This window comes from Nerophis ophidion, linkage group LG06, assembly GCF_033978795.1.
Source record: "Nerophis ophidion isolate RoL-2023_Sa linkage group LG06, RoL_Noph_v1.0, whole genome shotgun sequence".
In the NCBI taxonomy this organism is placed as follows: Eukaryota; Metazoa; Chordata; class Actinopteri; order Syngnathiformes; family Syngnathidae; genus Nerophis; species Nerophis ophidion.
The window spans coordinates 75,401,416-75,427,967 of record NC_084616.1 but is presented as its reverse complement, the minus strand read 5'-3'; the positions used below and the strand labels follow the sequence as shown (position 1 = coordinate 75,427,967).

The following is a 26,552-nucleotide window of genomic DNA, read 5'->3' as shown; positions in this document are numbered from 1 at the left end:
GGTTGGCAAGAAAAGAGCAGTTGGTGAACTTGCAGGTTTGTTGGCTGCATCACTCATGGTGGGAGCAAAACACTGAAAAGCTTTACAAAGGCCACAGAATGAGGGTTTTTTTTTTTTTTTTTTTTTACAAAAGAGACTCTGTGTCACTTTTATGAAAAAGCAACTTTTGATTTGGTGCTGTCTGTAATGTTTTTCTGCTGACAATTACAGCCCTGGCGGAGGCTGATATTCAGGAGGTAATGAGACGTGTGTTACGCATCTGAGCTCCATAAATCACTCGCTGTGTAAAAATTGCGCCTGTGCATCCTTGACTGCAGTGTTGAAAATTTGATGTGTTTTTTTTGTTTTTTTTAACATGAGTTGGGAAATTGTGTTAGATGTAAATATAAACGGAATACAATGATTTGCAAATCATTTTCAACCCATATTCAGTTGAATGCACTACAAAGACAAGATATTTGATGTTCAAACTCAAACTTTGTTTTTTTTGCAACTAATATACTTAGAATTTCATGGCTGCAACACGTGCCAAAGTAGTTGGGAAAGGGCATGTTCACCACTGTGTTACATCACCTTTTCTTTTAACTACACTCAGTAAACATTTGGGAACTGAGGAAACTAATTGTTGAAGCTTGGAAAGTGGAAATGTTTCCCAATCCTGTTTTAGGGAGAGCTTCAGTCGTTCAACAGTCAGGGATCTCCGCTGTCCTATTTTACGCTTCATAATGCGCCACACATTTTCGATGGGAGAAAGGTCTGGACTGCAGGCGGACCAGGAAATTACCCGCACTCTTTTTTTTTACGAAGCCATGCTGTTGTAACACGTGCTGAATGTGGCTTGGCATTGTCTTGCTGAAATAAGCAGGGGCGTCCATGAAAAAGATGGCGCTTAGATGGCAGCATATGTTGTTCCAAAACCTGTATGTACCTTTCAGCATTAATGGTGCCTTCACAGATGTGTAAGTTACCCATGCCTTGGGCACTAATGCACCCCCATACCATCACAGATGCTGGCTTTTGAACTTTGCGTCGATAACAGTCTGAATGGTTAACTTCCCATTTGGTCCGGATAACACCATGTTGAATATTTTCAAAAATAACTTCAAATGTGGATTCGTCAGACCACAGAACACTTTTCCACTTTGCATCAGTCCATCTTAGATGATCTCAGGCCCAGAGAAGCTGGCGGCGTTTCTGGATGTTGTTGATAATTGGCTTTCACTTTGCATAATAGAGCTTTAACTTGCACTTACAGATGTAGCGACGAACTGTATTTAGTGACAGGGGTTTTCTGAAGTGTTCCTGAGCCCATGTGGTGATATCCTTTAGAGATTGACGTCGGTTTTTGATACAGTGCAGTCTGAAGGATCGAAGATCACGGTCATTCAATGTTGGTTTCCGGCCATGCCGCTTACGTGGAGTGATTTCTCAAGATTCTCTGAACCTTTTGATGATATCATGGACCGTAGATGTTGAAATCCCTAAATTTCTTGCAATTGCACTTTGAGAAACGTTGTTCTTAAACTGTTTGACTATTTGCTCACGCAGTTGTGGACAAAGGGGTGTACCTCGCCCCATCCTTTCTTGTGAAAGACTGAACATTTTTTGGGAAGCTGTTTTTATACCCAATCATGGCACCCACCTGTTCCCAATTAGCCTGCACATTTGTGGGATGTTCCAAATAAGTGTTTGATGAGCCTTCCTCAACGTTGTCAGTATTTATTGCCACCTTTCCCAACTTCTTTGTCACGTGTTGCTGGCATCAAATTCTAAAGTTAATGATTATTTGCAAAAAAATAAAAATGTTTATCAGTTTGAACATCAAATATGTTGTCTTTGTAGCATATTCAACTGAATATGGGTTGAAAATGATTTGCAAATAATTGTATTCTGTTTATATTTACATCCAACACAATTTCCCAACTCATAAGGAAACAGGGTTTGTTAATAAAACAACAACGACATATCTTTTTGACTATGCATCACGCAATCAGGCTACCTCGACGAGGGGAGGGATAGACCCTGGACTAGGGTTGTACGGTATACCGGTATTAGTATATGTGGAGAGGCAGAGCCGGCAGTCCGACAGCGAGGCAGGGCACACCGTAGCCCGGCCAAAGATGGCGGCGAGGAGGCGTGGACTGTGAGCAAGCAGCGAGGTAGGGCGCGACGGAATCAACCCCGCAAATATTATCAGGTGCGTGGGTCGCCCAGCTGGGCACTATGTATATCTCCTCTCGCACTGTATAGAAGGGCAGTGGCTGTAAACGCCAGGGAGAGAGACGGAGAGAGAAGGAGCCAGAAGGAAGCCGATGCTGAGCGAGAGCGGGAGAAAGCCACAGGAAGACGAAGACGCACGCGACTGAAAAGGTGGAGCGGCAGAGGAAGCAGGACACGGCAAGGCTGCAAAGCAACCCGTAAGACTTTTTATTATTGAAAAATAAAATTAAGTCAGACCTGCGCAACAATGTCCTTCCCTGGTGGTCCTGAGAACCCGTACGACAGTAAGAGACCGTCACAGTATAGTACCGCAATACTAATGAATCATATTCAGTACTATACCACTTCTAAAAAGTACCAGTCCCCCATGTCGTCACGTTTCACGACGACCATGTTTGCCAATGCACAATCACGGCTTTAAGACGCGGCTATCGAACGTCTGTCCACAGTCAGAAGTGTTGTAAATACTTAAAAATTACTAATCCTTGTCTCCATGGAGACATAACAAGTTAATTTGCTTCAATTATCATTCCTGTAGGGAGGGTGGTGGCTATTCATGCTTCACTACGCACCAGAATTATGACAATGGATGTGTTAAAAATTGTCTTTAGTTAGCACAGTCTAATCGAGGCTTCATTATGCCTGCTCAGGAACCATCCAAACTATCATCTTGACATTGAACACACTAGAACGTGAGTCAGGGGTCTCAAACTCACTTTACCTGGGGGCCAGTGGATGCAGAGTCTGGGTGAGGCTGGGCCACAAGAAAAGATTTCTTAAAAAAATATTTTGCATACTCCTCAGCATGTGTAGTTTTATAATGACGTTTCAAATTGTATCCCCAACTTTCTCTGTGCAAATAAGACACGTCGGGGTCCCCCTGCGCTCAACAAAGAAATATTGCATCTCCCACTTCTCATGGAATTGTCTTTGCTCATCACAAACCTCTCTCTTCACCGCAGGCTTTGAAAAAGACATGTTTGGGGTTGTGGAATATATTTGTATTTAGCCGACGCACGGAGAATTATGTTGTTTCCGCAATGTGTGTCGTTCCGCTTTTTCTCCCTACCGCAACACGGCGGTCGGCGAATAAGTACCAGGATAGCGAGTGCAAAAAAGTGACGGCGTCATATAAAAATATATGTAGTGTTCATCGTGTGAGGTAATGCAAATGAAACAATAAAAAAACATTGGTCCAGGTTAACGGGGATTGTTATTACTGACGGACAGGTGTCGCAGTGTGACTGCAGCCAGGCACGTAATAAAACCCTCGTCTCCATGGCAACGTCTGTGTTGCCTTCACTCACTCAGCGCTTTTCCACTAATGCAGAGGTAGGCAACCCAGAACTTTGAAAGAGCCATTTTGGACCCAAATAACTCAACGCTGTCATATAACACTCACGGATCAATCGTCCTGTCCCCTTAGCAGAAAAACAGCCCCAAAGCATGATGTTTCCACCCCCATGCTTCACAGTAGGTGTGGTGTTCTTGAGATGCAACACAGTATTCTTCTTCCTCCAAACACGACGAGTCGAGTTTACACCAAAAAGTTCTATTTTGGTTTCATCTGACCACATGACATTCTCCCAATCCTCTGCTGTATCATCCATGTATCCATTTTGGTATAAACTCAACTCGTGGTGTTTGGAGGAAGAAGAATACTGAGTTGCATCCCAAGAACACCACACCTACTGTGAAGCATGGGGGTGGAAACATCATGCTTTGGGGCTGTTTTTCTGCTAAGGGGACAGGACGATTGATCCGTGTTAAGGAAAGAATGAATGGGGCCATGTATCGTGAGATTTTGAGCCAAAACCTCCTTCCTTTAGCGAGAGCTTTGAAAGGTTGACCAAATACTTATTTTCCACCATAATTTACAAATAAATTCTTAAAAATTCCTACAATGTGAATTCCTGGATTTTTTTTCCACATTCTGTCTCTCACAGTTGAAGTGTACCTATGATGAAAATTATAGACCTCTGTCATCATTTTAAGTGGGAAAACTTGCACAATCGGTGGCTGACTAAATACTTTTTTGCCCCACTGTATACACACACCACCCCCCCAACCCAACGCCCTCGACGCAAATCCCATAGGGGTGATGAAAGGATGGTCAGCGCCTGAGAGCTGCGGCCTACTACCATGACCCCGAACTCCCTTCCCTCTGTTGCTAGATATCTCGAGATGTAAGTTGTAATATGTATATGTGCTTTGCAATGGAGGTGTTTTCCCACTCCAGACTGGGCCCCCCTAGGAGCCCAGTCTAGATTGTATTTTTTTTACTCATCCTTCCCCAGCGTTTACCTTTTTCCCATCTTTTACTGGGCACCTTGTTACGTCTCGTCTCGATTACTGTAACGTATTGTTTTCGGGTCTCCCCATGTCTAGCATTAAAAGATTACAGTTGGTACAAAATGCGGCTGCTAGACTTTTGACAAGAACAAGAAAGTTTGATCATATTACGCCTGTACTGTATATACCTTTATATACATATATACATACATATATACCTATACTGTATATACCTTTATATACATATATACATACATATATACCTGTACTGGCTCACCTGCACTGGCTTCCTGTGCACTTAAGACGTGACTTTAAGGTTTTACTACTTACGTATAAAATACTACACGGTCTAGCTCCATCCTATCTTGCCGATTGTATTGTACCATATGTCCCGGCAAGAAATCTGCGTTCAAAAGACTCCGGCTTATTAGTGATTCCTAGAGCCCAAAAAAAGTCTGCGGGCTATAGAGCGTTTTCCGTTCGGGCTGCAGTACTCTGGAATGCCCTCCCGGTAACAGTTTGAGATGCTACCTCAGTAGAAGCATTTAAGTCTCACCTCAAAACTCATTTTTATACTCTAGCCTTTGAATAGACCTCCTTTTTAGACCAGTTGATCTGCCGCTTCTTTTCTTTTTCTCCTATGTCCCCCACTCCTTTGTGGAGGGGGTCCGGTCCGATTGACCATGGATGAAGTACTGGCTGTCCAGAGTCGAGACCCAGGATGGACCGCTCGTCGGGACCCAGGATGGACCGCTCGCCTGTGTATCGGTTGGGGACATCTCTACGCTGCTGATCCGCCTCCGCTTGAGATGGTCTCCTGTGGACGGGACTCTCGCTGCTGTCTTGGATCCGCTTGAACTGAACTCTCGCGGCTGTGTTGGAGCCACTATGGATTGAACTTTCACAGTATCATGTTAGACCCGCTCGACATCCATTGCTTTCGGTCCCCTAGAGGGGGGGGAAGCCCACTTCTGAGGTCCTCTCCAAGGTTTCTCATAGTCAGCATTGTCACTGGCGTCCCACTGGATGTGAATTCTCCCTGCCCACTGGGTGTGAGTTTTCCTTGCCCTTTTGTGGGTTCTTCCGAGGATGTTGTAGTCGTAATGATTTGTGCAGTCCTTTGAGACATTTGTGATTTGGGGCTATATAAATAAACATTGATTGATTGATTGATAGCACGGTGGTTTTCCACATAGCTTTCGGACCAGAACTTATCAATTTTGCCCCCCCAAAAAAAGCATAATAACTGACATGTAGAAGAAATTTGGTAGCTATTTGGCTCCGTAGTTTTCTTTTCCCGCACACGTGGCCGCTCCTAGGTCTGTGTTGTGGAGGCAGGCAGAAAGCTGGCCCAAGAAGCATGAAGGAGAGTGTTAGTGAAGTGCACAGTCCCCGTAAACAATAATTTCCCCAGGCAAACATTTCTTATCATTACGATGACAGCATTCCAGCCACACTGCGTCACTTTCCCGCGTTTAATAGTAGATTACGTTTTTATTAGCCAATTCCGTGATTCCGTTAACGTGGAAGTCATAAGGCCCTGGATAACTCCAAGTCACAGCTGACATTTCTCTGTCCTCACTTGCGCGTTTAGCTCCAAGTGCGGTCATTCTTTTCATACCTATGATTCTGTGGAGCACTACAGGACATTGTAACTGTAAGTGCAGTGGGAGAAGGTCGACTCTGAGCCATTTCCACCATCTAGTCACTGTTATTGAGCTGAAACTCATCACGATCATCGATCGCGATCATATAATCTCTTGCCCTATGTCACGCGGAAACCAGCAATACACAAACAATCATGCTCACATTTTGAGGCCAATGACCCCAAACTGATGGAGGGATGGAGCAGGAATCCTCTACTTATATATCTTGTACAAAATTGTGTTTTAAATTAAACTGATACTACACTGATCCCCCAGTCCAACATCGATGCTTTTGGAATGCAGAAGGAAGCACCAGAGAAAAAAACATGTCACAATCAGGGTGGCGGTATAAAAAACGCCAACACTGTCATAAACATGTTTCATATAGTGAAACCAAACTAAGCAACAATGACAAACACATTTTGGGAGAATATTTGCAGCGCAACACAACATAAGTGTGAAGTGAAGTGAATTATATTTATATAGCGCTTTTTCTCTAATGACTCAAAGCGCGAGAGATGAAGATCGGTTCGCAGCCGAGTGTGAAGCGACCGGAATGAGAATCAGCACCTCCAAGTCCGAGTCCATGGTTCTCGCCCGGAAAAGGGTGGAGTGCCATCTCCGGGTTGGGGAGGAGACCCTGCCCCAAGTGGAGGAGTTCAAGTACCTAGGAGTCTTGTTCACGAGTGGGGGAAGAGTGGATCGTGAGATCGACAGGCGGATCGGTGCGGCGTCTTCAGTAATGCGGACGTTGTACCGATCCGTTGTGGTGAAGAAGGAGCTGAGCCGGAAGGCAAAACTCTCAATTTACCGGTCGATCTACGTTCCCATCCTCACCTATGGTCATAAGCTTTGGGTCATGACCGAAAGGATAAGATCACGGGTACAAGCGGCCGAAATGAGTTTCCTCTCCCTTAGAGATAGGGTGAGAAGCTCTGCCATCCGGGAGGAACTCAAAGTAAAGCCGCTGCTCCTTCACATCGAGAGGAGCCAGATGAGGTGGTTCGGGCATCTGGTCAGGATGCCACCCGAACGCCTCCCTAGGGAGGTGTTTAGGGCACGTCCAACCGGTAGGAGGCCACGGGGAAGACCCAGGACACGTTGGGAAGACTATGTCTCCCGGCTGGCCTGGGAACGCCTCGGGATCCCCCGGGAAGAGCTAGACGAAGTGGCTGGGGAGAGGGAAGTCTGGGTTTCCCTGCTTAGGCTGTTGCCCCCGCGACCCGACCTCGGATAAGCGGAAGATGATGGATGGATGGATGGACTCAAAGCGCTTTACATAGTAAAACCCGATATCTAAGTTACATTTTTTATTTTTTTGCAAACCAGTGTGGGTGGCACTGGGAGCAGGTGGGTAAAGTGTCTTGCCCAAGGACACAACGGCAGTGACTAGGATGGCAGGAGCGGGGATTGAACCTGCAACCCTCAAGTTGTTGGCACTTGAGGGTTGCAGTTGGTACAAAATGCGGCTGGTCGACTGTTTATGTTTATGCCGCCCCATAAACATAAACACTACAGAACAAATTCCCAGAATTCCCTGCAGCACCAACTTTTCCGGGACGTTACAATATAAACAAACCATACTTGCCAACCTTGAGACCTCCGATTTCAGGAGTTGGTGGGCGTGGTTAAGAGGGGAGGAGAATATTTACAGCTAGAATTCACCAAGTCAAGTATTTCATATATATATATATATATATATATATATATATACATATATATATATATATATATATATATATATATATATATATATATATATATATATATATACATATATATATATATATATATATATATATATATATATATATATATCCATCCATCCATCCATTTTCTACCGCTTATTCCCTTTTGGGGTCGCGGGGGGCGCTGGCGCCTATCTCAGCTACAATCGGGCGGAAGGCGGGGTACAACCTGGACAAGTCGCCACCTCATCAGAGGGCCAACACAGATAGACAGACAACATTCACACTCACATTCACACACTAGGGACCATTTAGTGTTGCCAATCATATATATATATATATATATATATATATATATATATATATATATATATATATATATATACATCCTGAAAATATGCAAACAAAACTGTGTTTGGATAATTGATACTTCAAACTTGCATAAATAAATCTTAAGGAATATAACATAACTTGGCTTCTGAGAGTTTCAAAATGTAATGAATAAAATCCTAAAGTTGTTGATAAACAAGCAATTATTTTAATAATTATATATGGAATTGTTATGGGTTGTACTTGTATAGCGCTTTTCTACCTTTAAGGTACTCAAAGCGCTTTGACACTACTTCCACATTTACCCATTCACACACACGTTCACACACTGATAGAGGGAGCTGCCATGCAAGGCGCCAACCAGCACCCATCAGGAGTAAGAGTCCCTTTATGATCATTTAAAATTAATTATATCAAATATTTTATTTTAATGTATAATTCTATGGCTGGATGTAATAAGCAGTCTGAAAAAATACAAATAAAAATACAATTAATTTTGATGTTTTTAGCAAAATATAGTAAATATATATATATATTTTTAAATAAATAAATATATTTATTTATCTGTAGTCTGTATAATTTAGTTCTTGTCACCCTGTCTCTACCCCAAGGATGGCTCCATAAGCTGGTCAAACGCCTGGAGATGCCCTACATCAGTTGTCCCCAACCTTTTTGTAACTGCAGACCAGTCAACGCATGAAATTTTGTCCGACGGACGTTAATAAGAAAATAAAATCATGTGTGCTTACGGACTGTATCCCTTGCAGACTATATTGATATATATTGTAGGAACCAGAAATATTAATAACAGAAAGAAACAACCCTTTTGTGTGAATGAGTGTCAATGAATGTAAATGGGGAGGGAGGTTTTTTGGGTTGGTGCACTAATTGTGAGTGTATCTTGTGTTTTTTGTGTTGATTTAATAAAAATAAAAATAAAAAAATATATATTTTTTTTAAATTTTTGAATAAGCGGTAGAAAATGGATGGATGGATATATATATATATTTTTTTTAAAGTTGTCACACACAATTTGTCCTCTGCATTTGACCAATTCCCTTGATCACCCCCTGGGAGGTGAGGGGAGCAGTGGGCAGCAGCGGTTCCGCACCCGGGAATTAGTTTGGAAATTTAACCCCCAATTCCAAGCCTTGATGCTGAGTACCAAGCAGGGAGGCAAGCGGGTCCCATTTTTATAGTCTTTGGTATGACTCGGCCGGGGTTTGAACTCACAACCTACCGATCTCAGGGCGGACACTCTAACCACTAAGCCACTGAGTAGGTTGGTGGATATACTGTACACCTAATGATACCAAGTACAGGAATGTATCTAGTCGATACTACTATGATTATATCGATATTTTTAGCGTCACAAAATCTCCTTTCGATTTTTTAAAATTTACATTATGTTTATAAACTCAAAAGTGCACAAACAAAAGTGCACTTTTTTTTAAACTATTGTAGTGGCGTTCCGTACAAAAAGTGCACTTTAATTTAGTGTTGTTTTGATATGTCATCTTAGTGACATCATGCACAGAAGTGCACTAATGGCTTGTTTTAAAATGTCTGACAATCTTGCACTGTCATGTCTGCTGATCATGTTTTTGTTTGGCCATGTGCTGTTTGTTTTTGGACTCTTTTTAGTTCCTGGTTGTGCACTCTTGCTTGTTTTGTTTCCATGACTATTCAGTAGTTTCACCCGTCTGACGTTTTGCACTCGCGCACCTGCCACTAATCAGGTCGGTATTATTTAAGCTTGCAGTTGCCAGGCTGTCGGCCTGGCGACATTACCTCCTGGACACCCATGCTATCCGATATCCTTACTACTCATGCCATTGTCATGCTGCCATAGTTTTCTTGCTGCTCGTTTCTTGCCACGTGAGTTTTGTGTATTCTTGTCACAGTAAGTGTTTATTTGTTTCATGTTCATAGTTTTTTGCCCAAGTGCTAATTTTTGTTTCATTAGTCAAGTTTGTTCTCCGCCTTTGTGTGCGCCTTTAGTTTTGTACCTTTTGTTAGTTAAAATAAAATCATGTATTTACCTCCAAGCCATGTCTGATCCGACTTTACTTGCATCTCGGGAAAACAAACACCCAGAAGTCCACGCACTGACATGCACTTTCTGTTTTGGAAATGACATGAATGTTTGTGCCACTGCTTAATAGCTGTTTAATAAATATAGTTTTGGTAAACTGACTTAGTTGTGATTTCCCTCTCTGCATGAAAGTTTGAAAGTAGCATATATTAATGCAGTATGAAGAAGAATGTTTTAATGTAGACACATAGAATCATCATACTGCTGTGATTATATGTATCAAGTGTTCATTCAAGGCTGAGGCAAAATATCGAGATGTATATTGTGTATCGCGATATGGCCTAAAAATATTGAGATGTTAAAAAGAGGCCATATCGCCGAGCCCTAAGTACACTGTATATCTATGCTGAGTGCACTTTGACGGACACCATGAACGCTGCAATACTGCACAGGTCAGTAACCAAAGGATGAGTCTTGTAGACACAATAAAATGTAATATATTTAGATACTTATGTACATATTTAATATAATATAGATACCGGTAATCATTTTATACAACATAATAATTATAAATGTATACATAATCAATTCATAATTGAATCGTATCCCCTGAATAGTAACCCTATCAAATCGTGAGGTGCCAAAGATTCCCACTTCTAACTGTTTTGATACCCAAATGTGTAGCATTTCCCAAAACTAATGTAAAGTATCCAAACATAAGAATAAGTGCTTGTGGAGAGACGGAGCCGACGGGCCGACGGCGGGGCGGGACACGCTTTGGCCCGGCTAAAGATGGCGGCCAGGAGGCGGAGTATGTAGCGGAACAAAGAGTCGGGGCGTGCCTAGAGCGACGCCGCTACGATCAAGTTCAGGTGCGTGACACACACACCGGTTCTCAATCTGCTTATCTCCTCGCAGCGTTTAAAAAGGGGAGAAGGAGGAAGAGGTGGAGTGTCCACAGGAGAGCAGAAGCAACAAAACACGAACGATCAAAGAATGAGCCCTAGAGGAAGACGTCACCGGCAGCTGGAAAGCCGGCCGAGACGAACAGCGGACAGCGGAGGAGGAGGCGCTGAAAAGCGGCCCGATCGACGCAGACGAAAGCTTTATTGAAAAAATAAAAGAGTCAAACCTCCTCGACGTGATGTCCTTCCTAAATGGTCCATACAACCCACACCGGTGACGGTTGGAGTCGTCCACAAATGACGCCCAACGTAGATGGACCAGCGGAAGCAGGGGAAGACGACTTCCTCTGGACGCTCGTCGCGGCGTTCAGCGAGCTGGTGGGAAAAAGGCGTCAGAATTAATTGCCAGCGCCTACAAGCACTCTGGACACTCCAACAAAAGTAATCAGATATTAACAGTAAATCAGCAAGTAGATTAATAACAGTTTTAAGATATTATTTCAACTATAACTTATGTATTATGTTATTGGCATTCGTCAGCAGCCAAGTTAGAAACTATTCTAACCCGTTCTGAAATGGTTCTATTATAATTTATATGCCAAATGATAGATTGTGATATATATCGTTATTGCAAGAGACTGCAAAGAGATTTGAGGCTTTGTTGCCCATCCATAGTTCCAATGGAGGTTTGAACATTTGGACTGTTTGATTGGAAAAACTAGTGAGCATCCTGGATGATGCCAGTCACCCTCTGCATAGTGTTATCAGTAGCCAGAGGAGCCTGTTCAGTGCTAGACTGCATCATCCCAAGTGCAGGACTAATAGAATGAAAAATTCCCTTGTCCCAAACACCATTAGACTGCAAAACTCCTCTCTTGGGGTACTAGGATGACAGGGGATGCAAAACAATAACAGTGCAATACTTTTTCATAACATGGTCACTACTGCCTAGTTTCTCGTTATATTCTTATTTTATTGTTATATTTTTATTCTCATTGTTGCTTTTTATTTTTATTGTAATATTTTTCTATTTTGTTTCCATTTATACCCCCTATATTTACTTTTTAAATACGATCTCAATTTTGTACACTGCTGCTGGATTTTAAATTTTCCGCAGGGAACTCTCCTGAAGGAATCAAAGTACTATCTATCTGTCAAGGCGTGGACTTTAGTGTGATTTATTTTCCCGTGGTGCAAAGCGATTGGAACGGACATGGCGTGAAGGTACTGAGATCTTCTAATTAATAACTCAAAGAAAAAGTAACAAACAAAAGGCGCTCTCAACTGGAGGTTCAAAACTTAGCTCTGAAAACAAAAACTCACACAATGGCAGAACTATGGACAACAAAACCGAAAACACTTACTGTGACGTAAAAAGCATGAATCTATGGCAAGAAGCGAGCAATCAGGTATCAAGGGTGTGTAAAGGGTGATGTCGCCAGGCTGACTGCCTGGCAACTACAGGCTTAAATAGTGCTGTGATTATTGACAGGTGTGTCACTGCTGCTGGAATTTTAATTTTCCGGAGGGAACTCTCCTGAAGGAATCAAAGTACTATCTATCTGTCAAGGAGTGGACTTTAGTGTGATTTATTTTCCCGTGGTGCAAAGCAATTGGAACGGACATGGCGTGAAGGTACTGACATCTTCTAATTAATAACTCAAAGAAAAAGGAACAAACAAAAGGCGCTCTCAGCTGAGGTTCAAAACTTAGCTCTGAAAACAAAAACTCACACAATGGCAGAACTATGGACAACAAAACCGAAAACACTTACTGTGACGTAAAAAGCATGAATCTATGGCAAGAAGCGAGCAATCAGGTATCAAGGGTGTGTAAAGGGTGATGTCGCCAGGCTGACTGCCTGGCAACTACAGGCTTAAATAGTGCTGTGATTATTGACAGGTGTGTCACTGCTGCTGGAATTTTAATTTTCCGGAGGGAACTCTCCTGAAGGAATCAAAGTACTATCTATCTGTCAAGGCGTGGACTTTAGTGTGATTTATTTTCCCGTGGTACAAAGCGATTGGAACGGACATGGCGTGAAGGTACTGACATCTTCTAATTAATAACTCAAAGAAAAAAGAACAAACAAAAGGCGCTCTAAAACTTAGCTCTGAAAACAAAAACTCACACAATGGCAGAACTATGAACAAAAACGAAAACACTTCCTGTGACGTAAAAAGCATAAAATCTATGGCAAGAAGCGAGCAATCAGGTATCAAGGGTGTGTAAAGGGTGATGTCGCCAGGCTGACTGCCTGGCAACTACAGGCTTAAATAGTGCTGTGATTATTGACAGGTGTGTGAGTCAAAACAAATGAGTCAGGTGAAACTAATGTTTGGCATGGAAACTAAAACAAACCAGGGTGCGCAAAAACAGGAACTAATGGAATAAAAAAAAAAAAACAGAACATAACTAAACAGAACATGATCACAAAGACATGAAACTATCGATTGTGACTTTTATTACTAGATTGCACAGTACAGTACATATTCTGTATAATTGACAACTAAATGGTAACACCGGAATACGTTTTTCACCTTGTTTAAGTCGGGGGTGCACGTGAATCAATTCATGGTACTGTGAGGCTGATTTGCTAACCACTAGACCACCGTACAGCCCCTTGAAGAATACAATCATGCTTATTCATACCAGTTGATCTGCCGCTTCTTTTCTTTCTCCTATGTCCCCCCCTCCCTTGTGGAGGGGGTCCGGTCCGATGACCATGGATGAAGTACTGACTGTCCAGAGTCGAGACCCAGGATGGACCGCTCGTCGGGACCCAGGATGGACCGCTCGCCTGTATCGGTTGGGGACATCTCTACGCTGCTGATCCGCTTGAGATGGTTTCCTGTGGACGGGACTCTCACTGCTGTCTTGGAGCCACTATGGATTGAACTTTCACAGTATCATGTTGGACCCGCTCGACATCCATTGCTTTCGGTCCCCTAGAGGGGGGGGGGTTGCCCACATCTGAGGTCCTCTCCAAGGTTTCTCATAGTCAGCATTGTCACTGGCGTCCCACTGGATGTGAATTCTCCCTGCCCACTGGGTGTGAGTTTTCCTTGCCCTTTTGTGGGTTCTTCCGAGGATGTTGTAGTCGTAATGATTTGTGCAGTCCTTTGAGACATTTGTGATTTGGGGCTATATAAATAAACATTGATTGATTGATTGATTGATATTCGGGTTGTTTTGATTAAACAAGAAGTCGCTTTAGGTGTTCTAAATATGAGTTAAATTTTGGGTTTAGTTTAGCATGCATATTACCGTCTTGTCAAAAACAAATTACACCAAATTATCAGACCGAAAACTTTTTATTCCTATAGCACTTTTTAAGGGGTGCAAGTCACCCTCTGTTGTGCGCATCGCTACACTTCTGGAGGAAGTAGCTCAGACCTGGGCAAATTCAGGCCCGGGGGCCACATGCGGCCCGTTGAGATTTTCAATCTGGCCCGCCGGACATTCCCAAATAATTTTTTCAGACCTTTAGGATGAAAAGTGTAGCTGCCATTATGATGTGCAGTCCTGTTTTCTAATGACCGTAGTTCTTCAACTTTAAAAGTATTTCAATGGTTGGAATCTGCGTTTATGGATGATATACCAGTTATCATGATAATCTAATTAGTTACTATGGTCATCTAATTAGATGCTATGGTAATCTACGTCACAGCATCTCAGACGAGGCACCAAGCAGTGTGGGTGGGAAGCGTTTCCACAGACGCGGAAGGAGATTTTCACAAAACAGTTCTAAAGCTTAGTGATGTATGGAATAGAATACAATAGAAAGTACTTTATTGATTCCTAGGGGAAATTCAGCAAATATCAGATTGTAGGTGGGTTTATCTTGTACCCTTGGCGTTCATATTTCACTGTTTGTTGCATTTTGGTTGCGTTTCACTTGATTGTAAAATATGTCGATTGAATGGGGGTGTGACATTCAGATTTTGTTAAATATTCGATGTTTTATCGTTCATAGAACAATTAAAAATTCCATTACGTTTTTCAATAATAATCAATCAATCAATCAATCAATCAATGTTTACTTATATAGCCCTGAATCACTAGTGTCTCAAAGGGCTGCACAAACCACTACGACATCCTCGGTAGGCCCACATAAGGGCAAGGAAAACTCACACCCAGTGGGACGTCGGTGACAATGATGACTATGAGAACCTTGGAGAGGAGGAAAGCAATGGATGTCGAGCGGGTCTAACATGATACTGTGAAAGTTCAATCCATAATGGATCCAACACAGTCGCGAGAGTCCAGTCCAAAGCGGATCCAACACAGCAGCGAGAGTCCCGTTCACAGCGGAGCCAGCAGGAAACCATCCCAAGCGGAGGCGGATCAGCAGCGCAGAGAAGTCCCCAGCCGATACACAGGCGAGCAGTACATGGCCACCGGATCGGATCGGACCGGACCCCCTCCACAAGGAAGAGCGGGACATAGGAGAAAAACAAAAGAAACGGCAGATCAACTGGTCTAAAAAGGGAGTCTATTTAAAGGCTAGAGTACACAAATTAGTTTTAAGGTGAGACTTAAATGCTTCTACTGATAATAATAATAATAATAATGGATTAGATTTATATCGCGCTTTTCTATTGTTAGATACTCAAAGCGCTCACAGAGAAGTGGGAACCCATCATTCATTCACACCTGGTGGTGGTAAGCTACATCTGTAGCCACAGCTGCCCTGGGGTAGACTGACGGAAGCGTGGCTGCCAGTTTGCGCCTACGGCCCCTCCGACCACCACCAATCATTCATTCATCATTCATTCACCAGTGTGAGCAGCACCGGGGGAAAAGGGTGTAGTGTCCTGCCCAAGGACACAACGGCAGCGATTTGGATGTCAATAGGTGGGAAGTGAACCTGCAACCCTCAGGTTTCTGGCACGGCCGCCCTACCCACTACGCCATGCCGCCCCAAGGCGGTCTGTCATAACGTTTTTAGCATTCAATCAGACATTATTGTGAGGTTTTGTATTAGTGTTCCTAAAAATTGATATTCCGGCCCCCAGACACATTTTTTTTCTATAAATGTGGGCCCCAAGTCAAAATAAGTGCCCAGGCCTGATGTAGCTGGACATACTACTGTGGTGGAAGCCTGATCAGGATTTACTGGAGCTGAACAGTACCTCTTGGTGGAAATGGGCTTATGCATTCACCACAATGGAGCCAATAGCCACGAGTTGGCAGTGTATTTTTTGGACACAAAATTACATTTGGTAGAGAACAAAATCACAATTTACAAACCCCGTTTCCATATGAGTGGGGAAATTGTGTTAGATGTAAATATAAACGGAATACAATGATTTTCAAATCATCTTCAACCCATATTCAGTTGAATATGCTACAAAGACAACATATTTGATGTTCAAACTCATAAACATTTTTTTGTTGTTGCAAATAATAACTTAGAATTTCATGGCTGCAACACGTGACAAAGAAGTTGGGAAAGGTGGCAATAAATACTGATAAAGTTGAGGAATGCTCACCAAACACTTATTTGGAACATCCCACAGGTGTGCAGGCTAATTGGGAACAGGTGGGTGCCATGATTGGGTATAAAAACAGCTTCCCAAAAAATGCTCACTCTTTCACAAGAAAGGATGGGGCGAGGTACACCCCTTTGTCCACAACTGCGTGAGCAAATAGTCAAACAGTTTAAGAACAACGTTTCTCAAAGTGCAATTGCAAGAAATTTAGGGATTTCAACATCTACGCCCCATAATATCGTCAAAAGGTTCAGAGAATCTGGAGAAATCACTCCACGTAAGCGGCATGGCCGGAAACCAACATTGAATGAGCGTGACCTTCGATCCCTCAGACAGTACTGTATCAAAAACCGACATCAATCTCTAAAGGATATCGCCACATGGGCTCAGGAACACTTCAGTAAACCACTGTCACTGAATACAGTTTGTCGCGACATCTGTAAGTGCAAGTTAAAGCTCTACTATGCAAAGCAAAAGCCATTCATCAACAACATCCAGAAACGCCGCTGGCTTCTCTGGCCCGAGATCATCTAAGATGGACTGATGCAAAGTGGAAAAGTGTTCAGTGGTCTGACAAGTCCACATTTCAAATTGTTTTTGTAAATATTCAACATCATGTCATCTGGACAAAAGGGGAACCAAACCATCCAGACTGTTATCGACGCAAAGTTCAAAAATTAGCATCTGTGATGGTATGGGGGTGCATTATTGCCCAAAGCATGGGTAACTTACACATCTATGAAGGCACCATTAATGCTGAAAGGTACATACACGTTGTGGAACAACTTATGCTGCCATCGAAGCGTTGTCTTTTTCATGGACGCCCCTGCTTATTTCAGCAAGACAATGCCAAGCCACATTCAGCATGTGTTACTACAGCATAGCTTTGTAAAAAAAGAGTGCGGGTACTTTCCTGGCCCGCCTGCAGTCCAGACCTGTCTCCCATGGAAAATGTGTGGCGCATTATGAAGCGTAAAATACGACAGCTGTTGAACGACTGAAGCTCTACATAAAACAAGGATGGGAAAGAATTCCACTTTCAAAGCTTCAACAATTAGTTTCCTCAGTTCTCAGACGTTTATTGAGTGTTGTTAAAAGAAAAGGTGATGTAACACAGTGGTGAACATGCCCTTTCCCAACTACTTTGGCACGTGTTGCAGCCATGAAATTCTAAGTTAATTATTATTTGCAAAAAAAAAAGTTTATGAGTTTGAACATCAAATATCTTATCTTTGTAGTGCATTCAACTGAATATGGGTTGAAAAGGATTTGCAAATCATTGTATTCTGTTTATATTTACATCTAACACAATTTCCCAACTCATATGGAAACGGGGTTTGTATATCGTAAATCTGATTATGCAAAAAGTGCAGGGGTGCTGCAATTCAACAATGATGATAACTCAAACAACATCTTTAAGGGCTTACATCCAAGGCAAATTGCGCTGACTAGGCTGGTTATTCCAGTTGTTATTATCATTTTCGATGGTTGGAGAGAAATACACACACATCTATACCTCTTTTATATTGTCATGAGGCATATTTATTCATGATTGAAAATGATTCCCTGGTCCATACACAAATAGAGGTTGCTAATGTTCCTTGAGGTGAAACTGTGTTTTTGGTGCTGGTGTTTTCAGAGATGCAAGCACCAGGGAGCAGACATACAAACACTTCACAACATCCAAATTTGGCTGGCAGCAAAGACGTGTTTTTTTTTTTTTTTCCTCCTCACACAGAGACTGAAGTTTCTGAACAACATCCAAAGTGCAGGACTTTGTAGCTAAGATGGCAGCTGCGTGGTGCTACAAAGGCCAAAGTGTGGGCGCTTACACTGATTAGCATAAAGAGTGCCAGAGTATTCTGGCACCAAACCGGACTGTTTGTAATTAGAGGATTGCGCCCAGTTCCTCGCTCTGAGCGGAGCTGTAAAGAGCAAGGAAGCTTTAGAAAGCTGCCAAAGTCCCAGACAACATTTGCTGCTTCTACAACAAGATGGAAGTCGCTCACCGAGTGGATTTACACAATCGCGTGTTTGCTTCTTCATGCCTCACCAAACGGATCGTAAAGAAGTAGTGAATTATACACAGACTGTACCCAAAACCATTAGGTGTACAAATGGGTTGTGTTTTCTTGCTTGTACTGATTAGTTTACACCCATATGTCCATGTTTACCGACTACAGCTATTTAATTTAAAACCTTTTCTCACTCCGCCACTTACCAAAGGCATGCGTTAAAGGCAAGTATGCGGTAATTATTTTTAAAAACCTCTTCTCACTCCGGTGCTTACCAAAGGCATGTTGTAAATTTAGGCCTGTGCTTATAAATTTAAGTGTGATGTAAAGATAAATAAATAAATGGGTTGTACTTGTATAGCGCTTTTCTACCTTCAAGGTACTCAAAGCGCTTCCACATTCACACACACATTCACACACTGATGGAGGGAGCTGCCATGCAAGGCGCCAACCAGCACCCATCAGGAGCAAGGGTGAAGTGTCTTGCTCAGGACACAACGGACGTGACGAAGTTGGTACAAGGTGGGATTTGAACCAGGAACCCTTGGGTTGCGCACGGCCACTCTCCCACTGCGCCACGCCGTCCCATCATGAAAAGCACATTTAATAAATAGAAAAAACGTTATTATGGTCTAACCTTTACTTATAAATGAAGTCCATGCGCAGCTTCTTGTGATCAAAAGTGAAGTGAAGTGAAGTGAAGTGAATTATATTTATATAGCGCTTTTTCTCTAGTGACTCAAAGCGCTTTACATAGTGAAACCCAATATCTAAGTTACATTCAAAGCAGTGTGGGTGGCACTGGGAGCAGGTGGGTAAAGTGTCTTGCCCAAAGACACAACGGCAGTGACTAGGATGGCAGAAGCGGGAATCGAACCTGCAACCCTCAAGTTGCTGGCACGGCCACTCTACCAACCGAGCTAAACCGCCTAAAAGCATCGATAACTTGTTTATAGAAGTCTTCCTTATCTTTCTTCCGTTTAAAAAGTCTCTCTGTCTCGATGGAGATCTTCCTTTATTACCTCCTGCTTCGATTTAAAGTCCCGTTTAGAAAACTGTTATATTTTGGAAAAGTAATCCCCCATGTTGAAAGTGCAAGCAGGATGAAAAAAAAAAAAACACACGCTGCTCATTCTCATATATGACTCATATTTGACACACCCAGCTACGGTATATCAATACAACATAGCTGCTTATTAGGGCTGCGAATCTTTGGGTGTCCCACGATTCGATTCAATATCGATTCTTGGGCTTACGATTCGATAATATCCTATCTATTTTTCGATTCGATTCGATTCAAAAACGATATTTTTCCGATTCAAAACGATTCTGAATCGGAAAAATATCCCCCCTCACCTCCGTGCGTCGGTTGAGGTGGGCGGGGGTTAGGGATGCATGGGGTTCTGGGTATTTTTTCTGTTGTGTTTATGTGGTGTTACAGCGAGGATGTTCTCCCGAAATGTGTTTGTCATTCTTGTTGGTGTGGGTTCACAGTGTGGCGCATATTTGAAACAGCGTTAAAGTTGTTGAAACGGGCACCCTCAGTGTGACCTGTATGGCTGTTGACCAAGTATGCCTTGCAGTCACTTACGTGTGACAATTTAAGTCACATACTACATGTGACCGGCCGGCACCTAAATAGTATGGAGTAAAAGCGGGCAGGCCGATATGTTTTAGAGGACTTTAAAAGCATTGCCACTACGGCACGTCCTCGGTGTTGTAGTCCGGGTTAAAATCGGAGAATGTTTACCCCGGGATTTTTCCGGGAGAGGCACGGATATCTGGAAACCTCCCGGAAAATCGGGGGGTCGGCAAGTATGCAGCTGAGCCACATCAGAGTGATCACAGCCGCGGGTTGCCGACCCCTGTCCTATCTAAAAGATGGGTTTTATTTTTAAAAGGCATGTTCAAATTGAGGGCAGGACGGTGGAAGTGGGGTTAGTGCATCTGCCTCACAATACGAAGATCCTGAGTAGTCCTGAGTTCAATCCCGGGCTCGGGATATTTCTGTGTGGAGTTTGCATGTTCTCCCCGTGACTGCGTGGGTTCCCTCCGGGTACTCCGGCTTCCTCCCACTTCCAAAGACATGCACCTGGGGATAGGTTGATTGGCAACACTAAATTGGCCCTAGTGTGTGAATGCAGAGGTGGGTAGTAACGCGCTACATTTACTCCGTTACATTTACTTGAGTAACTTTTGGGATAAACTGTACTGCTATGAGTAGTTTTTATGCAACATACTTTTACTTGAGTATATTTATAGAGAAGAAACGCTACTTTTACTCCGTTCCATTTATCTACATTCAGCTCGCTACTCGCTACTTTTGTTTATCGATCTGTTAATGCTTGTTTTGGTTAATGACAGAGCTTCAAAGTAGAATCTACGCATGCCTGCGTTTCACCAATCACATGCAGTCACTGGTGACCTTGGACCAATCAAACAGAGCCAGGTGGTCACATGACCCGACTTAAACAAGTTGAAAAACTTATTGGGGTGTTACCATTTAGTGGTCAATTGTACGGAATATGTACTGTAGTGTGCAATATAATAATAAAAGTTTCAATCAATCAATCAAAAGTGTAAAGGAAAAAATACATTTTTTATTTCAACCGTACTTTCCGTCAAAAACACTAAAGACTGATCGTAAAGTTCCTGTCTTCACAATAAAAGTGCCGCTGCATCGCGCCTGCGCTAACAAAATAAGAGTCTCCGAAAGCCAGCGCAAACAAGCTAGCAAGCTACGGAGTTTGCCGCCAATGTATTTCTTTTAAAGTGTATAAAAAGGAATATAGAAGCTGGACAAATAAGATGCCAAAAACCAACGACTTTCATGTGGTTTTAGACAGAAAAGAGGAACTTTTTTTCTCCTCCATTTGAAAACGTGGACGTTATCAGCACTATACTGTCTGATTCCAATCAATGCAAGTCATCAGAATCAGGTAATACACCAACTTATAGTCTTGTCTTCATGAAATATAGGAATCTATGTGTTAAACATGCATGTATATTCATTAAAACACCTTTAACATGTCAACAAAAACGGCAGAATAAATAAATATAAATTATATACTGTATATATTAATGTATGTATATATATATATTTATATATATATAGGTGTGGGAAAAAATCACAAGACTACTTCATCTCTACAGATCTGTTTCATGAGGGGTTCCCTCAATCATCAGGATGATCTCCTGATGATTGAGGGAACCCCTCATGAAACAGATCTGTAGAGATGAAGTAGTCTTGTGATTTTTTCCCACACCTACATATTGCGCTCTACCACGGTATCGAGCACTATTCTCCGGATAATCCAATCAAGACATATATATATATATATATATATATATATATATACACATATATATATATACACATATATATATATATATAATTGTAATTACAATTATATATATATATATATATATATATATAAAATTGATAAACGTTGAAAAACTTATTGGGGTGTTACCATTTAGTGGTCAATTGTACAGAATATGTACTGTACTGTGCAATCTACTCATAAAAGTTTCACTCACTCAATCAATCAATCAAATCAATCAATGCCTACTGAGGCTATGGTGCTGTTAAGTTATTGTGGCTCAATGTGCCATTTTCTTAATTTTATTTTAATGTACTATTATTTAATATATATTATTGTTTTAGTTGCTTAAGAGATATTCCTGGCTCTGAATTTGCTTGTTGCTATTTTTATGTTTTTGTGCACTATTTGTTGCTGTAATCAGGTTACTCATCAGTTACTCAGTACTTGAGTAGTTTTTTCACAACATACTTTTTACTTTTACTCAAGTAAATATTTGGGTGACTACTCCTTACTTTTACTTGAGTGATAAATCTCTAAAGTAACAGTACTCTTACTTGAGTACAATTTCTGGCTACTATACCCACCTCCGTGTGAATGTGAGTGTGAATGTTGTCTGTCTACGTGTGTTGGCCCTGTGATGAGGTGGCCACTTGTCCAGGGTGTAGTCCGCCTTCTGCCCGATTATAGCTGATAGGCTCCAGTGCCCCCCGCGACCCCGAAGGGAATAGGCAGTAGAAAATGGATGGATGTTGAAATTGAGTTGCTTTGGGAGGGCCCAGCACGGATTAAATGAATTAAAATGAATTTTAAATGGGCAGAGTTGATTCGAGATATGAGTGTTTTGGAGTTAGCAGCTTGGTGCTCGTAGGTTGGCGGTACATTTTAGCTATTTTCATATTTGACACACGTACAAAGCGCAATATACGTGAAATGTAGTCCTAAGTTGTCTTAATATGACAGGACAGCTTCTGTTGCAAATTGGGGTTATACGAGAAAACCCAAACTGAAGTTGAAGTTACTTTATGTGAATCCAAAAAGGCTTAGACACTGGTAAAATGTGAGAGTAGCGATATTTCCCTTATGACCTTTCTGCCGTCAAAAAGTGACGAAAACACTGCTTTATACTTGACAGATAAATGGCTTCGATCTAACAGAAGAGATGAGCGCAATGGCTAAAACTGCAAAAGCCAGCAGAGCTTGGGGGGGGAGGAAATGACCAGAGAGGCTCTTACAAGCTGGAGTGTGGCGTGGCTTTTCTGCTGACCGCCAAAAGTGGATTTTTTTAATAAGGTTGGGAATGGAGAGCCACCTTCAGTTCAGCAACACACTGAGCTCAAAGTCCTGTGTCGACGCTGCTTGAGACGTACAAGAGGCGCTCACCCAAGGAGCTTTTAAAGGTTTGTGTACGAAGAAAAAAAAAAAAAGACTGATGCTAAAAACCTGTGTGAATTTCAGTTTTTTATAGAATAGAATAGAATAGAATGGACTTTATTGTCTTTACATTTGCATATAACGAGAGTAAAGACTCCAACTCAAAGTGCGGTAGTGGGAACAAATATGGGGTAAAATAAATAACACAAGAGGTAATAAAGGAAAAAAACTAACAATTAAAATAAACAGACTACTATCCAACAAAAATAATAAGCAAATCCTGTACAACAGGGGTCACCAACGCGGTGCACGCGGGCACCAGGTCGCCCATAAGGACCAGATGAGTCGCCCGCTGGCCTGTTCTAAAAATAGCTCAAATAGCAGCACTTACCAGTGAGCTGCCTCTATTTTTTTAATTGTATTTATTTACTAGAAAGCTGATCTCGCTTTGCTCGACATTTTTCATTCTAAGAGAGACAAAACTCAAATAGAATTTGAAAATCCAAGAAAACGTTTTAAAGACTTGGTCTTCACTTGTTTATTTTTTCATTTTGCTCCTTATAACATTCAGAAAGACAATTTTAGAGAAAAAATACAACCTTCAAAATAATTTTAGGATTTTTAAACACATTTTTACCTTTTAAATTCCTTCCTCTTTTTCCCTGACAATTTAAATCAATGTTCAAGTATTTTATTTTTTTTTATTGTAAAGAATAAACACATTTTGATTTAATTCTTCATTTTAGATTCTGTTTTTTGGACGAAGAACATTCGTGAAATATTTCTTCAAACTTATTATGATCAAAATTCCCCAAAAATTATTCTGGCAAATCTAGAAAATCTGTCGAATCAAATTTAAATCTTATTTCAAAGTCTTTTGAATTTCTTTTAAAATGTTTGTTCTGGAAAATTTAGAAGAAATAATGATTTGTCTTTGTTAGAAATATAGCTTGGTCCAATTTGTTATATATTCTAACAAAGTGCAGATTGGATTTTAACCTATTTAAAACATGTCATCAAACTCTAAAATGTAACTTAATCAGGAAAAATTACTAATGATGTTACATGAATTCTTTTTTAAAAAATTTCAAAAAGATTCAAATTAGCTAGTTTTTCTCTTCACTTTTTCCGGTTGAATTTTGAATTTTAAAGAGTCGAAATTGAAGATAAACTATGTTTCAAAATTGAATTTTCCTTTTTTTCGTGTTTTCTCTTCTTTTAAACTGTACAGTTAAGTGTTTTTTTCATCATTTTTTCTCTACAAAAAACCTTCCGTAAAAGTAAAAAAAAATGTATGACGTAATGACAGACAGAAATACCCATTTTTTATATATATAGACTTATTTATTAAAGGTAAATTTAGCAAATTGGCGATTTCTGGCAATTTATTTAAGTGTGTATCAAACTGGTAGCCCTTTGCATTAATCACAAGAAGTAGCTCTTGGTTTCATAAAGGTTGGTGACCCCTGCTGTACAATATACAAAACACTATAAAAATACAAAATACTGTACAATCTACAGAACAAGACAAGAGTACCGGAGTAATAAATAACAATGGTCTGAAACAAGCGTAAAAATGATTAAAGCAGAAATAAGTAGGGCTGGGAATCTCAACGCACGTCATAAGATACAAACCCAGTTTCCATATGAGTTGGGAAATTGAGTTAGATGTAAATATAGACGGAATACATCCATCAATCCATTATCTACCGCTTATTCCCTTTTGGGGTCGTGGGGGGCGCTGGCGCCTATCTCAGCTACTATCGGGTGGAAGGCGGGGTACACACTGGACAAGTCGCAACCTCATCGCAGGGCCAACACAGATAGACAGACAACATTCATGCAAATCCTTTTCAACTTATATTCAATTGAATGCACTACAAAGAAAATATATTTGATGTTCAAACTCATAAACCTATATATTTTTTGGGGGACAATAATAACTAACTTAGAATTTCATGGCTGCAACATGTGCCAAAGTAATTGGGAAAGGGCATGTTCACCACTGTCTTACATCACCTTTTCTTTTAACAACACTCAATAAACGTTTGGGAACTGAGGAAACTAATTGTTGAAGCTTTGAAAGTGGAATTCTTTCCCATTCTTGTTTTATGTAGAGCTTCAGTCCTTCAACAGTCCGGGGTCTCCGCTGTTGTATTTTACGCTTCATAGTGCGCCACACATTTTCCACGGGAGACAGGTCTGGACTGCAGGAGGGCCAGGAAAGTACTCGCACTCTTTTTTTACAAATCCACGCTGTTGTAACACGTGCTAAATGTGGCTTGGCATTTTCTTGCTGAAATAAGCAGGGGCGTCCATGAAAAAGACGACGCATCGATGGCAGCATATGTTGTTCCAAAACGTGTATGTACCTTTCAGCATTAATGGTGCCTTCATAGATGTGTAAGTTACCCATGCTTTGGGCAATAATGCACCCCCATACCATCACAGATGCTGATTTTTGAACTTTGCGTCAATAACAGTCTGGATGGTTCGCTTCTCCTTTGGTCCGGATGACACGTTGTCGAATATTTCCAAAAATTATTTGAAATGTGGACTGGTCAGACCACAGAACACTTTTCCACTTTGCATCAGTCCATCTTAGATGATGTCGGGCCTAGAGAAGCCGGCGGCATTCCTGGATGTTGTTGATAAATGGCTTTCGCTTCGCATAGTAGAGCTTTAACTTGCACTTACAGATGTAGCGACAAACTGTATTTAGTGACAGTGGTTTTCTGAAGTGTTCCTGAGCCCAAGTGGTGATATCCTGTAGAGATTGATGTCGGTTTTTGATACAGTGCCGTCTGAGGGATCGAAGGTCACGGTCATTCAATGTTGGTTTCCGGCCACGCTGCTTACATGGAGTGATTTCTCCAGATTCTCTGAACCTTTTGATGATATTATGGACCGTAGATGTTGAAATTCCAAATTTCTTGCAATTGCACTTTGAGAAAGGTTGTTCTTAAACTGTTTGACTATTTGCTCACGCAGTTGTGGACAAAGGGGTGTACCTCGCCCCATCCTTTCTTGTGAAAGACTGAACATCTTTTGGGAAGCGGTTTTTATACCCAATCATGACACCCACCTGTTCCCAATTAGCCTGCACACCTGTGTTTGATGAGCATTCCTCATCTTTATCAGTATTTATTGCCACATTTCCCAACTTTTTGTCACGTGTTGCTGGCATCAAATTCTAAAGTTTGTGATTATTTGCAAAAGAACATTTTTT

General features: G+C 41.4%; 1 long non-coding RNA gene across 1 annotated transcript in view; it reads right to left on the bottom strand.

The window, feature by feature from the left end:
* Positions 1 to 11,346: 11,346 nt before the first annotated feature.
* LOC133555242 (uncharacterized) overlaps positions 11,347 to 26,552 on the bottom strand; it is an 80,940-nt gene continuing 65,734 nt past the window's right edge. Inside the window, exon 4 of the long non-coding RNA XR_009807301.1 lies at positions 11,347 to 11,491. This is a non-coding gene — a long non-coding RNA (uncharacterized LOC133555242). The remainder of the gene's footprint in view (positions 11,492 to 26,552) is intronic.